We start from the raw sequence: 15,951 nt of genomic DNA on the forward strand, positions 1-15,951 counted from the left end.
CCTCCCTTCCTTCCTTCCTTCCTTCCTTCCTTCCTTCCTTCCTTCCTTCCTCCCTTTCCTTCCTCCCTTCCTCCCTCCCTCCCTCCCTCCCTCCCTTCCTCCCTCCCTCCCTTCCTTCCTTCCTTCCTTCCTTCCTTCCTTCCTTCCTCCCTTCCTTCCTTCCTTCCTTCCTTCCTTCCTTCCTTCCTTCTTACCTCCTTTCCTCTCTCCCTCCCTTCCTTCCTTATTTTCCTTCCTGGACAGTAGGAAGGACAGATTAGAATATTAATGCATATAAAATAAATTGACTTAGAAAACACAAATAACTTCAAGGGACCATGGAATGATAAGGCTATGGCTTAGTAGAATTGGGCCCTGCTGTCATGTATACTCTCAAAACACATGAAGCCTTTCATTATTTTTTCTAGTAATTATTAGTAAAAATCCACTTTTTCATCTTTGTATCCCCAGAGCTTAGTAAAATGCTGGCACACAGACTGCACTTAATAAATCTTTATTGACTATTGACTTTATCCTGTCTGACATGGGACCATAGGGAGCTCCTAGTTGTTGTAAGATTATACAGAACAAAGTCAGTTCTCTGACTTAAGTGGTTTACTCTTTTTTTAAAAAAATCAATCAATTAATTAATTAATTTACTTTTAGTTTATAAGATTCAGTTCCACAAGCTTTTGAGTTGCAAATTTCCTCCCTCTCCCTTTCCTCTCCCCTAGCCCCCTCTGGTGGCATGCAATCTGATATAGGTTCTACAAATACCTTCACATTAAACATTAGTCAAGTGGTAAAGAAGGATTATAACCAATGGAATGAACAACAAGAAAGGAACAAAACAAAATGAAAGAGAAAGCAAGTAGTTTGCTTCAATTTGCATTCAGACTCTGTAAATCTTTCTATGTGGATAGTCTTTTCCATCATGAGTCCTTTGGAGTTGTCTTATACCCTTGCATTGCTGAGATTAGCCCAGTCTATCAAAGTCAGTCATCACAGATACCATGTGTCTGTAATTGTGTACAATGTTCTCCTGGTTCTGCTCCTTACTGAGCATCAGTTTATTTAAGTCTCTCCTGGTTATTGTGAAGTTTGTCTGCTCCTCATTTCTTATAGAAAAATCAATGTTCCATTACATTCATATACCACAACTTGTTTAGCCATTTCCCAATTGATGGGCATTCCCTTGATTTCTAATTCTTTGCCACCATAAAAAGAGCTGCTATAAATATTTTTGTATATATGTATGATTTTGTATGATCTCTTTAGGATACAGCCCTAGAAGTGGTATTGCTGAGTTGAAGGGTATGCACATTTTTATAACCCTTTGGGCATAGTTCCAAATTGCTCTCCAGAATGGTTGGATCAGTTCACAACTCCACCAACAATGCATTAGTGTTCCAATTTTCCCATATTTTCTCCAGCATTTATCATTTTCCTGTTTTGTCATGTTAGGCCAATTGACTGGTGAGATGTGGTACCTCAGAGTTGTTTTGCTTTGCTTTTCTCTAATCAATAATAATTTAGAGCATTTTTTCATATGATTATAGATAGCTTTAATTTCTTCCTCTGAAAACTGCCTGTTCATATACTTTTCCACATCAATTGGGGAATAACTTGTATTCTTATAGATTTGACTCAGTTCTCTTTATATTTTAGAAATGAGGCCTTTATCAGAGACACTGGTTATAAAAATTCTTTCCCAGTTTTCCATTTTTCTCCTTATCTTGGTTACATTGGCTTTGTTTGTACAAAAACTTTTCCAGTTAATGCAATAAAAATTATCCATCTTGCATTTCGTAACACTCTCTATTTCTTGTTTGGTCATAAAATCTTCCCTTCCCCATAAATCTGAGAGGTAAACTATTTCTTGCTCTCCCATATTGTTTACAGTATCAGCCTTTATATCTAGATCATGCTCCCATTTAGACTTGATTTCAGTATCCCGTGTAAGATATTGGTCTATGCCCAGTTTCTGCCATACTTTATCCCAGTTTTCCCAGCAGTTTTTGTCAAATAGTGAGTTCTTATCTCAGAAACTGGAGTCTTTGGGTTTATCAAACTGTAGATTACTATAGCTGACTACTGTGTCTTCTACACCTAATCTATGCCACTGATCCACTACTCTATTCCTCAACTAGTACCAAGTAGTTTTGATGACTGCTGCTTTACAATACAGTTTAAAATCTGGTATGACTAGGAATTGGTTTACTCTTATGTGAAATTTTATCCAGGAACTTAAATCATTTTGCTATGCCACATGATTTTGTTGGGAGATATGTCATAAGACTAAAAACTTAAGACAGTTTTGTTTAGCTGAGGAAAATCCCTCTTTAAAAGAGCCTTCAGTTATCTATAAGTTTTTAGCTTTGGTGAGAAAGAGGAGAATCACAAGAAACTAAATGATGATCAAGGATTTATTAGAAAACCAGTAATTTACAGGGAATGCCTTGGGGTCACTACAAATTCAGTTCCAGCTGTTATACTTTCTACAGCAAGTCTTATTATGCAATGAAAATTAATACTCACAATGATGACTGTGAGGCTCCTCTCTAGCCTAAATGACATAAACTTAATAAGGCATGAAAAGATACTTTGTATATAGTATAAAGAGATATTTAACAATAGAAGTTGAAACAAAAAAAATCAGCTAACTCCCTCATTCCTTGCATAATCTGTTAATCAAGAATTAACTACATTAGCAGAATTTACAGTACATTGAGTTACTGTAGACTGAGCCCAAATGATTATTCTTGTGAATGTCACTGCAATCCATCAAAAATTGAACACTTACTTTATGAAAGGCATTGTTATAAATATATAGGAGCATACATGATGAGGCAATGTGGTGGTAGGTAGAAGAGATTAGTAGGAGGAAGACTGGGTATTTAAATCTTCTGACTTTCCCTGGCTCAGTCCTCATTGTTCTTGACCTTTTGGCAGCATCTGACACAGTTGATCACCTCTTCCTTACAGAGAGAGTTTCCTCTCTAGGTTTGAACAACATTGCTATCTCCTGGTTCTCTTCTAACCTGACTGCTCCTCTGATATTTCAGAATCATAGAATATGTGGAGAGAACTTTTGGGATTTATTGAATGGTGAGGAGGCTGGATAGTCAGACCTATGCTATTTTGGCAGATAAATGGAGGAATGCTTAGAGTTGGAAGAGACCTGAGTAAGGGAGATCAACGAAAAGGCAACTATTACAATATTTCAAACAGAGGTAATGAAAGCTTGCACCAAGGTGGTGGTTATATGAGTTGATAGAAAAGGTCATTTATGGGACATGTGAAGGTGATGAACAGATGGGATATACGGGGAAATATAAGGGGGGAAGGAAAGAAATGTGTATTTATTAAGTCCATATTATATGCAGGCATATAATTATTTATAATATTTATTTATTTATAATTATAAATAATTTATTTGATCTTCACATCAATCCTGGAAGGTAGATACTATTATTTATCCACATTTATAGTTGAGGATCCTGAGGCAGATTGAGGTTAAGTGAATTGCACAGGGATACATAGATAATAAGTGTTTGAGTCTGGAATTAAAGTCACATTTTTCTGACTCCAGGTCCAATGTTGTACCACCTACCCTTCCTGAGTGAGGGATCAAATATGACACAAAGGTTTTGAACCTGGGTGATTGGGAGCATGGTGGTGCTTCTGTAACCGTACTAAAGGTAACTTCAAAAGAGGCACAGTATCAGATCTGGAAAGCTATTGTCCAGGCCTAGAATGTACTCCCTCTCTACCTTTGCTTTTTGGAAACTGTTGTTTCTTTCCAGAGCCAGGTTAAGCTCTACATTCTCTATGAATGAAGTGACTACTAAGCATTTACTATATGCAAAGCACTGTGCTAAGTGGTGACATTACAAATGGGAAAGTAAGACAAGGAGCTCACATTCTAACAGAAACACCACATTTGGAAAGTTTCAGTTGAAAGTCAGATGGAAAAATCCCATGATTCTCAATGTGCAATGACAAAGCTAATGCAATGCTTCTTCTTCTTCTTTTTATTTTTGAAAACAAAACAAAACAAAACAAAACAACAAAATACAAACCAGGAAGGTTTTATTCACAAAAGGTAAAGCTAGTGGACCCCTCAACCTTACTGGGCTGAGTATTGGGGTGGGAAGGGGAGCTCTGGCTCCACTACTTACCAGCAATGAGTGGGTTCCTGAGGACCACGATGACTGAATCTCCCCTCTGGAACATCTTGGAAATGTAATGATCATTGTTCACTGGTTTTGTTTTTTTCTTGCCTTTGCCACTTTTGGGTACCTCTGTCCACATGCCTTTCACATTCTCCAAGACAGCATGGCAGTGCCTGTCAAAGGCCTTCACTCGGCCCAGAAGTTTTTTCTTGTTGTGGCAGTTGAAGAGAAACTGGGTGTTGTTCTTCACTGAACTGGGAGAGCAGTGCCCTGAGCCCAATGTGAACTCCTCCCCTTCCCCATCTGCAGCTCCTCAGGGGTCATCTTGCTCTTGGGTTTGTTTAAGAGACTCATGGTAGCGGTGGCCCCTGAGAACTTTGCAGTCCTGCCTTCCTTGTGCTGCGGCTGCCTCTGTGCTCTGGCTCCACTATTGCTGCCACCACAATGCTTCTTTTTAAATGTCATTATTTAATGTTACTATTTATAGGGCTCTTGGGTTCAAGTTTCTGGGATTTCCCTTTCAGGGTCTGAAGAAAGATAATAGTTCGACTGGGCTGGCACCTAAGCCTCTTTTGATCTCCCCTATTTCTAGTGTCCCCTTTCAACATTGACTTGAATTTGTTTTGTGTATGTTTATTTCTGCGTTTATGTTATCTTACTTTATATGATTGAGCTCCGTTAGGGGAGACACCATTTCCTTTTTTTTTTCCCCTTCTTTATATTCTCAGCCCCTAGCATAGTGGTTGGTGCATGCATACTTCTTAAATGCTTCTTGATTGATTGTTTCAGATAAAATGAAGTTATTTTATCTTCTTGTATAATTAAATTTTAAAGAATAATATCAGGGTAGCAAATTGTTTTAGGGCCATTTATTTCTCAGTTTTGTGGAGAAAGATAAGAAGAATGACATGAGTGAGGATAATAATGATAGCTCACATTGAATTATGATATCCTAACATTAATAGGAAACTTCTCATCTGTCATCTGTGGCTATTTGATAAATGGGAATATAAACATAAAAAGACAAGATGTTTGAAATTATTGCATAATATCTAACACTAGAGAGCTTAATTCTTTCTAAAGCTTTCTATGGTTAACTATTACGTTTGTTTTTTTTTTTTTTTTTTGGAGAGGGGCAGGTAGGGCAATTGGGGTTGTGACTTGCCCAAGGTTACAAGGCTAGTAAGTGTTAAGTGTCTGAGGCTGGATTTGAACTCAGGTCCTCCTGATTCCAGGGCTGGTGATCTATTCATTGTACCACCTAGCTGCCCCTAACCATTACTTTTTAAGGTAGCATTGGATGACCATATATGTATTCTCTAAATGATTTTTTTTGGTTACAGGTTATGATTTCCCCACTAAAGTCATAAATCAAAAATCATAAATACTTCCTGATATTTTTAAAAGCAATTGGGGTTAAGTAACTTGCCCAAGGTTACACCGCCAGTTTTTTTGTGTGGGTGTTAAGCATCTGAGGCCAGAACTGATTCCGGGTCCTCCCGACTCCGGGGCCGGCACTCTTACTGTGCCACCTAGCTGCCCCTGATTTTTTGGTACATTTAATTGCTCTAAGAAGACTTCCTCTGACCTTTCTTGTAGCATTGTCAACAGCACTAATGTTTCATGTGAAGTCTTGGCTATATGTTTTTAGAAACTTTAATTAAATTAGAAACTAATTAAATTGCTATTTTCTGTTTTTTTACATCACCTTCATTTTGAAATATCCTTTTCCCTCACACAAAGAGCTATTCTTAAAAATAAGGAATAAAAAAAGAGGAAAAATCAGTTCAGCAAAACTAATTAATGGATTGAATTGAGTCCAATAGTGTCTTTCATATTCATAGTTCCCCTTCACCCTTCTGTAAAGAAACTAAGGTGGTGAATTCTCATATTACTTCTTTATAGACAATCTTAGTCCTTACAACTGCAGTGTTCAATTTTGATAGTTCTTTTTGTTCACATTGTTGCAGAACTGTATATTCTCTTAGTTTTGCTTGTTTCACTTTGTATCAGTTTACATGTCTTTCTATGCTTACCTGTTTATTTACAGATTCATTATTTCTCATAGTATAGCAATATCCCATTTCATTCATGTACCATAATTTGTTCAGCCACACCCCTCCCCCCAGTCAATGAACATGTACTTTGTTTCCCTTTCCTTACTAGGACAAGAAGACTGCATGTATTTTAAAATTCACTGATTGGAAATTAGGTGGGAGGGTTGGGCTAACTTTAAACATTTTACTAAATGTTTGCTGACAAAATCCTTTTAGTTTTGGTAAAGTTGTTGCTGCAGTCAATTTTGCCTTTCAAATTTCAGTTCAATAAACAATTATTACTGTACCCAATGCTGGAGTTACAAAGACAAAAACAAAAGTCTTAGAACTTAAGGAACTTGGGCTTGAGTAGAACTGTAACTATAGTAGGGTGACATGAACTTTTCCTTTGGGTGAAAGTGCTTGAACTCTTCTAAGGATAAAGGTATGGGCAGAGTCTGGTGATGAGGCAGAGACAGAGCTGCACACCTTTAGTGGAGGACAGAATAGTGAGAGTAGAGTAGCAGCTTTGGTCATTTGGGGAAAGCAGACCAAGGATGGGACTGGACAAGCCTAATTCTGTCCTCTACTAGGGAATAGGAGAGCTATTTTTCATCCAGGATCTTCTCCATCAATGCACATACATGTATCTACATGCATGTGAATATGTATATATATACATATGTCTCTATATAGAAAACATACCTTCACACAAACACACACACACACATATATACATACGAACACACATATTGCACACACAGTCTATCTCAGCTGCTTTTCCTGGCTTCACCATCTTCTTTGTGTCACAGATTTGTTATACATGATGTCTATGCCTTCGTATAATTTGTTGATAAAAATATGAACAGGATAGGATACTGGAACACTCTACTAGAAATCTCTATCCAAGTTGACTTTGACCCATTCATGATTACTCTAGGTTCAGTCAGTGAAGTAATTCCACAATCCCTGAAAATATGCTATCTTCTATTCCACACTTTCATATTTTTCATAAAAAAGCATGAACAAACATGTGATGTTTTCCTGAAATTCAGTCATACTATTTAAAGTCAGTGATTGCTGAAAGGTGTTCCATGGCACTTTCAGATAGGTATGCTGAGAGCCTTTTACATGCCCCAGCTCTTCTTCCCAGTTACAATTTGTTAACTGCTTTTCCTGGTATGGCATTGGGAGTATCACAGTAGCAACTCATCTTTCAGTGTGGCAAGGCTATAGGCTTCACTAGTAGCCCTTGGAAGGGAAAGAAAGAAGTAATGGAAATGCAAATTTAAAGATCTTCCCTGCCCCTAGGCTAAAGTGCACCTGGAGCCTGGGGTGGGATGCTTGTTTTTCAGTAGATACTTTTTGATTGGCCAGTGGGTCAATAAGTTTGTTACATTCTCTGAGCCTTGAGAAGGCTATATAAGTCCTGATGTGTAGCTTTGTTTTGGGGCTCACTTTGAGAAGTGTTCTGTGATTTGATCTGGATTGTGGGAAGACGTTGTTGAGAGAGGCACCCCCCTTCCCCCCCACCGCTTTGAAAAACCCAGATGTTGATTTGGTATGGATGTAATGGTCGGACAGTTTGGAAACTGTTTACTTGATCTGTTTCTCTGTCTTGATGATTCTGTCTGTATATTCTGAAGTTTGGGGTGCTGACCTTTTCCCCCTGAACTAGGTAAACAACATATGTTTGACTGATTAAAGTAAGCTTGTTAACCCATTTTGAGTTGCTTTCCTTTAACAAAGCAGATCCAAGAACCTGTGTTGGCAGCAAACACTGGGGACGCTTGGGATGTTTGCTGATACAAAAGAAGAGGGTGAAAAGGAAAATATAGTATGGGAAGGAGGAATGGCAAAATCTCATGGCTTAGGTAATGTGTCTGCAAGCCTCAATACATGTAAACCTTTCTTTATTGCTGTCTTAAACATGCAGTATGCCACAGTACCTAATAATAGAGTCTTGTGCTTCAAGGGATAAAAAAATCTTCAGAACCACTAGTTTGTGATATTACTCTACCAGTTGAATAACCTTGTGACAAAAGGAAATTCTAGCATGATCTGTTGGCTACTAACCAACATGGCTTCATCAAATTCATAATTTCCCTTTACTCAGTGCTTACAAACCATCTCTTTAATCAGAAATTTTAGAATTTTACGAGGAATAGCTCAAGGGTCTATAGTTTGAAGAGTTCATTCTCTACCACTTAGAGAGAGAGGGAGGGAGAAAGAAAAGAAGGAAGAAAAGGAGGAAAAGGAGGAGGAAGAGAGACAGAAAAATAATTTTTCCTTTCAGTCCTTTAGTGGCTCTCTTTCATGGAGATTTTCCTTTCTTTCTTTTTTTCTTTTGCTTTTTTTTTTTTGGAGGGTGATTTTTCATAAATCACTTACAATGGTTCAACACTCATGTGAGTCAATTCATTGAAGACCCTGAAAGACAGTTCAACGTATGATTCCCTAGGTGCCTGTTAGCAGGGAGGCACTCCCCAGCAATATTCCACTCTTCTTCTTCTGATCTAAGTTAATGGATGATGTATTTCTTAATGATACCTATGGATTATTCATCCTTGAAACACAAGAAGCCATTTTTCCTTTGTTGGGTATCATTCTCCCTTTTTGGGTAAGGTCTGATAATTTATTCTAAATGTTCAACAGTTTTTTGTCTTCCCTTCATTCTTTTACTGTCCAATCTCCTTTTATTGTTCCCTTATATGTCTTCAGATTCCTGTATTTTTCCTATATTTTCCAACTCTTTGAAGTATTTGTTCCATTCTTTTAATGCACTCCCAATTATTCTTGCTAATATGGAGAGCAAAGAAGTGTTCCTCCAATATTTCATATTCACTTTCATATTCACTTATGTTAAGGAGTGCATCATAGCTGGTTGTTACTTGTCAAAGTCAACCTTACTCTCCATATTTGCAGAAAATTAAAGCCTTACTCATAACTTTTATGGAAGACAGAAGCAAATTATGTATTTGCCATATGTGTTTGTCATATTGGATGCCTAATCACTGGGGCCTTCCTGAGAAAGGCATTATTTACAATAATTTTAGAGCCTTTTCTTGTAACATAAAGATAACTTGCTTAGCTGCCTTTGATATGGACTAAGCATATTCCTGCCAAATCTCCAAAACAAACAGAAGGTTCCCTGACTGTTGTCGGCAAGATGGTATCAGATGGAAATCAATTTTTTTGTGTTATAAAATATTTTGAGGGATCTGAAAATGACCCATAGTTTTGAGGAAAACTCTTCAAGTCTTTGGCTAGGTATTTTTTGAACCCTGTTGCTAATGTAACTGAAAAAGGATTGGCAGGTGTGTGAATTGAGAATGGTTTTGAGGTGAAGAGGGTGGCAATAGGGTGAGGACCATAGTGTGATGAGAATACAAATCCTGCCACATATAATCACCCTATGATTGGTCCGTACCTCTTTGCTATGCAGTTGTTCTCTCCATGTCTGTCCCTTTGTCTCTAGCTTTCTTGTAATAATTCCTGGAACGACCTTGTTGCAAAAGGGTTGGTTCTGTTTCCCTTTCTACCTTTTCCTTTCCCCCTACCTCCAATGCTCTCATGTAAATCTCCTTGGATAATCTGGTCTTCGATAAGGCCCTTACCCAGCTTGAATGATTGATTCATATAGGACTTTTAATGGAGGAGATGTTGTTCTGGTCCACTGGAGAGAATGCTGGATTTGGAGTTAAAAGTCCTAGGCTCAAATCCTGACTTTGCCACTTACTACTTTTGTGGCCTTGGGTAAATCATTAAACTTCTTTTGGGTCTCAGTTTCCTCATTTGTATGTTGAGGGGGTTGGATTTAATGATCTGTAATATTTTTTAAAACTCTAAATCTATTACTCTATGTTACTTAGCTGTACTTGCAGGTCCCACAAAAGCCACCTCTAAAGTGATTTAATTAAAAACTTTCTGGAATTTGGTATATCTGTATGTCAGATCCATATGACTTTGCCCTCCTCATCCTTTAATCCTGATTCTTGTCTAGCCTTTGTACTCGTTTCCTTCTCTTGCTCTTTTTGTAAAAGAGGGAAAAATAAACTTACTAAATGAACATAATAAATACTGTTTACATATCACAAAACCTTATCATTTTCATTGCAAGGAAATGCAAGCAACTTTCTCTTCATGACTAAGCAAAGATTTAATGGTGTTGCAGCTGAAGACTTCATTTAAGTTATATGCTCTCTTGTAAAATATATTTTAGGCTTAGATATGATTTTATGACCCATTAAATCCACAAGTGTTTATTCTTTAGTTTCAGAACTTCTTTTCTCTCCCAAATACATAAACAATATCATAGTAAAGAGTATTATTACTAAGAATTTTCAACTTATTTTATCCTCTTGCTATTCACCATATTGCTAGTATCATCAGGTAAAATTATTGGTTCTGTTCTATCCATTTGGCACTGTGGTGAAGTAGAAAGAGTATTGGATGATGAATCAGAAAACCCAGGTTCTAGATTTTGCTCTGCTCCATATTGGCTTTGTAATCTGCAACCAATTCAACATGAGTTTGTTAGCCATCTAGTATTTCTGGTTGTTGTCACCCAGAAATAGTGATTAATAAATGGCACCAAGGCTGACAGAAACAAAAGAGTTACTCTCCTCAAGGGGTTTATAGTCATTCCATCAAGTCATTTAGTCTTTCTGAAGTTCAGCTTCCTCATCTGCAAATAGGACCTAAAATTTCAGAGGCAAATTTGAACTTGGGATAAGAAATCCTTCTTATCAACTGGAATAATCCAACAGGGTAATCGAGTAACTTGAGAGTTTGGGGGAAAGGGCTCTCATTGAATGCCTTAAAAACAGCTGGATGATAACTTATTAGAGAAGCTGTAGATAGGATTCCTGTTCAGATATGGGCTGCACTGAACAGCCTCTGAGATTTTGTGAACTCTTGATTTACCTACATTGAAGATATTAAGAGAATTGAAAGAGTATTGGATAAGAAACCATTCTGAAAGCTATAACATGCTATATAAATGCAATATGGTAATATTGTTAATACTCAGTTTTTTACATAAGTTGTTTTTATATACATAGTTACATATATGTATATGAACATGTATATAAATGTATATATGTATGTATAATTTTTAAAGTTTTATAACAAGTTTTTGGAAGTACTTTTCTTGTAGGAGGATTCTTACATCTGAAGTTAAAGAAATATCTTTTAAAGAAGAAGCAGCTTTTCAGATAGTTTAGGTTGATTTTCTTATCCTCTTTAACCTTGCAATCTTAACTGCTGGGAAACAAATTGGCTAAAAATAGGCAAGTCTTCCATCTCTTCTCATCTCTATTGCCAGTTTACACTATGGCCTTGGCTATCTCACTTGACCTTTTGAAGTGTTTCAATCAGCAAAATGGGGACAATTATGCTTTCCTATAATTATATATTATAAAAATGGACTTACATAAAGTGGAAATATATAAAGCAAATTTCTTGGAAGAAAATCAGCCAAATTGTAAAGTTTATAATAAGTATCACAGCATTATTTCTGTTTTTTTGAGTGAGCAATAAATATTTGTTTTGTGTTTTTTTAAAATGTGAAATCCTGTTTTGATTTTTACTAATGCAGAATTTGAGTGAAGCTGAAAATACTACATAGAATATCATTACAAATTCTTTTCAGTTGTTCAAATATGATATTAACTCTTTCTGAAAGATACTTTTTCATATTTTTTTTCCTATGTGTGCTGTATATTTATATATAGGGTTTTTGGCTTAAAATGAAAGTTCCCAAAATATACATACCCAGAGAGAATTTCAAGTTCAACGTGAGCTAATTTTGCTTTGGTTCTTCTGTAATATTTTGGCTTGATTAGTGGTTCATTCATTGTAGGAATATCCCTTTTAATCTTGGTGATCTTAAGAATAAAAACTATAGACTTTTCATGTGTGGCTTCCACGTGACCAAACAATGCAGAAGCAGTAAAGAAGAGGGAAAAGGTCGTTTAAATATATTATCCATTGACTCTAATTACTTGTAATATTTTTGTTGTTGTTCAGTTGTTTCAGTCCTGTGAGACTCTTCATGACCCCATTTAGGGTTTTCTTGGCAAAGATACTGGAGTGGTTTGGCATTTTCTTCTCCAGTTCATTTTGCAAATGAAGAAACTGAGGTAAGCAGGTTTAAATAACTTGCCCTGGGCCACACAGCTAATAAGCCTCTGAGACCGAATTTGAACTCAAGTCTTTCTTACTCCAGGCCAAGCACTCTTTATACTGCACCACACAGCTGCCCCTCTACTTGTAATATAGAACATTTTTTTTGCATATATCCCAGAATATTCTATACACATGGATACCCTTCTTGATCATCCTTCACCTAAACATTAGAGAAAAAAAATATTTCTTAAAACTACCTCATACAGAGGGAAAGAAAAACAGGAAAAGCTGAGAATTGATCTTCACCTAATTAATTGATAATTAATTGATCTATTCAGACCTTTTAGAATGACTTTTCAAGGTAGAGTGGTGACTTTCATTATGTCTCTTATAGAGTTCAAGTAATATTTCTCAGGACCTGTGTCAGTTTGAAGAATTAAAATTGAACCCATTTTTTTTTTTTTTTTTAGCTTACAAAGTATTTTCTTAAACGGAGGGGAAAATGTTACAGTTCAGAGGTGGCTGATTTGAGTTTAACTTTTCTTTTTTTTTTTAGTGAAAAATTTATAATAGGTTACTACTGGGTGAAATGAAGTGGAACATGGAAAATTCAAACCAAGCAATGGAGTTTTTTTATTGCATATGGCAGATGTACCTTGAACAATTGGTACAATAAGCATTAAAAATGAGGCAAATGATGAGTGTTCTATTGATAATGATTTCAAATAAGACTAGTATTTTTTTTAAAGCAATCAGGGTTAGGTAACTTGCTCAAGGTTACACGGCCAGGTGTTTCTGGGTGGGTGCTAAGTGTCTCAGCCTGAATTCGATCCCCAGGTCATCCCAACACTGGAGCCGGTACTCTTACTGACTGTGCTAACTGGCCGCCCCTAGGACTAGTACTTTTTAATCTATTATTTGTATTTATTTTTATGTTTACCTGGAAAACATATTGAGATAACCAAATGAAGCTGGTTGTAGGGATTCTGATGTTTCTGTCAAGAGATTGTTCTAAGATAATTCTTGAGTGATAATTCCTCCAAGAATACTGAGATGCTGAGACATTTGATACAAATGGACACAAACTGTTTGCCTGAGAAGTATTTAGAACTTGTTTCAAAAGAAATTACATATTAATCTCCATTTTCAAAATAATTCTTGTTAAGAGACAGTCTAATCCATCCACTATGATGTTGTCTATGTTCTTCAGTGTATGCCCCATGGAGGAAACATCAGACTTGGGATCTCTTGCCCAGACTTGGCTTGATGGTGTCCTCTTTTCATATCTAATTGCAAGAATATTCCTTTGACTGGGTACTCCAAATGGAAGGAGGAGAAGGAGAAGAAGGAGAAAGAGGAGGAAAAGGAGAAGGAGAAGATTATTGGTTATTTTCTCAAACCTGATTCCAGAAAATGACACACCATTACTTGGCCACAGACTCATGGTTTTCTCACATTGATAGAGAGAAAACCTATCTTCTCTACCTTCCCCAATAATTTTGAAGACTTCCCACTGAAATGGAAGTACTCTGAATGAAATGTCTTTTTCATTGGTCAGAACTGTGTCTTAGTAAGATCACTTTATGTCCTTCAACCAAGGAATGGCTTTTCTTGACTTCAATTTCTTTTTAAGTACAACAAAGAGATTATGCTATAAATTCTCCAAAGTTCCTTTCAGTTCTGACATTTTGTGACATCAATATAAGCCAGGGGAAGATCAGTTTTATCCTAAGGCTAGCCCACTGAAATTCTGATGCCTCCAAGCTCACAGAAAAGTGACTTTCTTCAGCAAGCATGAACATATTAGACACATAGGCTGGTCTGCTTTTGATCATGACATTATTTATTGAAGAATTTAGCTATTAATATGTACAAAACGAAGCTACATGATCTGAATTGAAAATTATCAAACTTAAACACCTGTTAAAGGAAGCAGAGAATGCACTGACCATTAGAAATGTGCACTTGTGCTGGGACTGGTGGTTTTTATCTCTCTCTCTCTAGAAATATAACTATTAACCTTGTAACAAAAAATGTTTTACCATTCAGCCATTGTGCCCTCAGAATTCAATTGATTTCCCCAAACATTTGTTGCATTTACTATGTACAAAGCTACTGGGATATGAGGTCAGATGACATAGGCCCCTTTTCAAATAGTTTACAGCTTAATAGAAGGAAAGATATAAACATAAATAACTGACATAAGGGAGATTGACATAAATGAAAAGGAGAATTCCAGGCAAAGAGTTATGTTTAATTTGAGAAGGGAGGAGTCATGATCAGAGAAGACCAGAGAAGGTTTGATTAAAGAGGTGTTGTCTGTTTTGGGCCTTGTGGCAAGAGGTAGAGATGGTGGAGGAGAGTCCAGTTCAGGCCAGGGGGATAGTACAAGTAATTCCTCTGAAAGAGAAGGCAAGAAGAGGACAGGGGACAAAGAGTATCCTATGTTGCATCAATGTAATATTGCTAGTGATTTAAGAATATGTTTCGGGGTGGCTAGGTGGTGCAGTGAACAGAGCACCGGCCCTGGAGTCAGGAGGACCTGAGTTCAAATTTGGCCTCAGACACTTAACACAAAAACTAGCCATGTGACCTTGGGCAAGTTACTTAACCCCAATTGCCCTTCAAAAAAAATGTCTTTAAAGAATATGTTTCCAAGTCAATTTAGAGTATAAGTTTAAAATGTTTCATCTTGTATCAAACATTAATGAAAATGAAAGTCAATTATCTGCTATGAACTACCTTGTTTTGAACTAACTTCTGTGAAGTCTAATCTATAATATATAGACATAAATCAAGAAACATGGTAGGTCTTGATGACCAATGAATAAATTTAGAGTAATTCATTTTGGTACAGACTACTATATTTCTCTGTGCCTTAGCATTTAACTGCCTTATAATATTAAAAGTCAGCACACTGGCATAGCTTCTTTCTAAAGTATTTCTTTTAAAATTATGTGCTTAGTTAACTGACAAAAACAAATATTTGAATATACAAAAAATGAAAAAAGAATCTTACATGAAAACATGAATTTCCTTTACTTATAAATTTTTCAAAGTACAGTCAAATTTGATCCTAACAGCTCACTTTAAACTTTGTGAAGTAGTTTGTATGTATTACTCCTTTTGTCCTCACAATAAGCCTATGAAGTAGATACTATTATCATCACAGTTATTTTTCTTTACGATGAAGATATTGAGCTGAGAGAGGTTAAGATATTTGGCCAGGGTAGCACAGCTGTTAAGTGTTTGAGGCAGTATGGTAAGTTCAGGTCTTCCTCACTCTGAGTCCAGTGCTCTTTCATCATGACTCCCAACTGTCTCTCAAATGAGATATTAACAAATTGTCCTGTTTGTGTCCCCTTCTGATTGTTAATATTTGTTTTCTTTTGTATATTTTTAAACATCCTATTAATCTCAGGATATCTTTTGACTATAAAACATCTGGGCTATTTACCCACTGTAACAAGGTTTTGGAACCTTTGATTATATATCTCTTTTTGACATAATTTTGCATTTGAACTAAATCCCTAGGTACACATCTCCTTATCTGGATAAATTGAGTTTTTTCCCTTCATCTTGGAAAAACTCTAGGAGTACCAAATACAGTGAATTTTAGAATAGCAGTCATA

At 36.4% G+C, this 15,951-nt stretch overlaps 1 protein-coding gene and 1 pseudogene across 2 annotated transcripts in view; one reads left to right on the forward strand and one right to left on the reverse strand.

Annotated features, from left to right (window-relative positions):
- Window positions 1-15,951, forward strand: part of DLGAP2 (DLG associated protein 2) — a 1,288,940-nt gene that overhangs the window by 184,244 nt on the left and 1,088,745 nt on the right. The gene's annotated exons all lie outside the window — the stretch shown is intronic.
- On the reverse strand, window positions 4,153-4,508 carry LOC138144072 (small nuclear ribonucleoprotein Sm D2 pseudogene; annotated as a pseudogene).

Source organism: Petaurus breviceps, unplaced genomic scaffold (assembly GCF_028583685.1).
Source record: "Petaurus breviceps papuanus isolate PSGF00001 unplaced genomic scaffold, PetGlider_PUasm1.0 90686, whole genome shotgun sequence".
NCBI classification, from domain to species: Eukaryota; Metazoa; Chordata; class Mammalia; order Diprotodontia; family Petauridae; genus Petaurus; species Petaurus breviceps.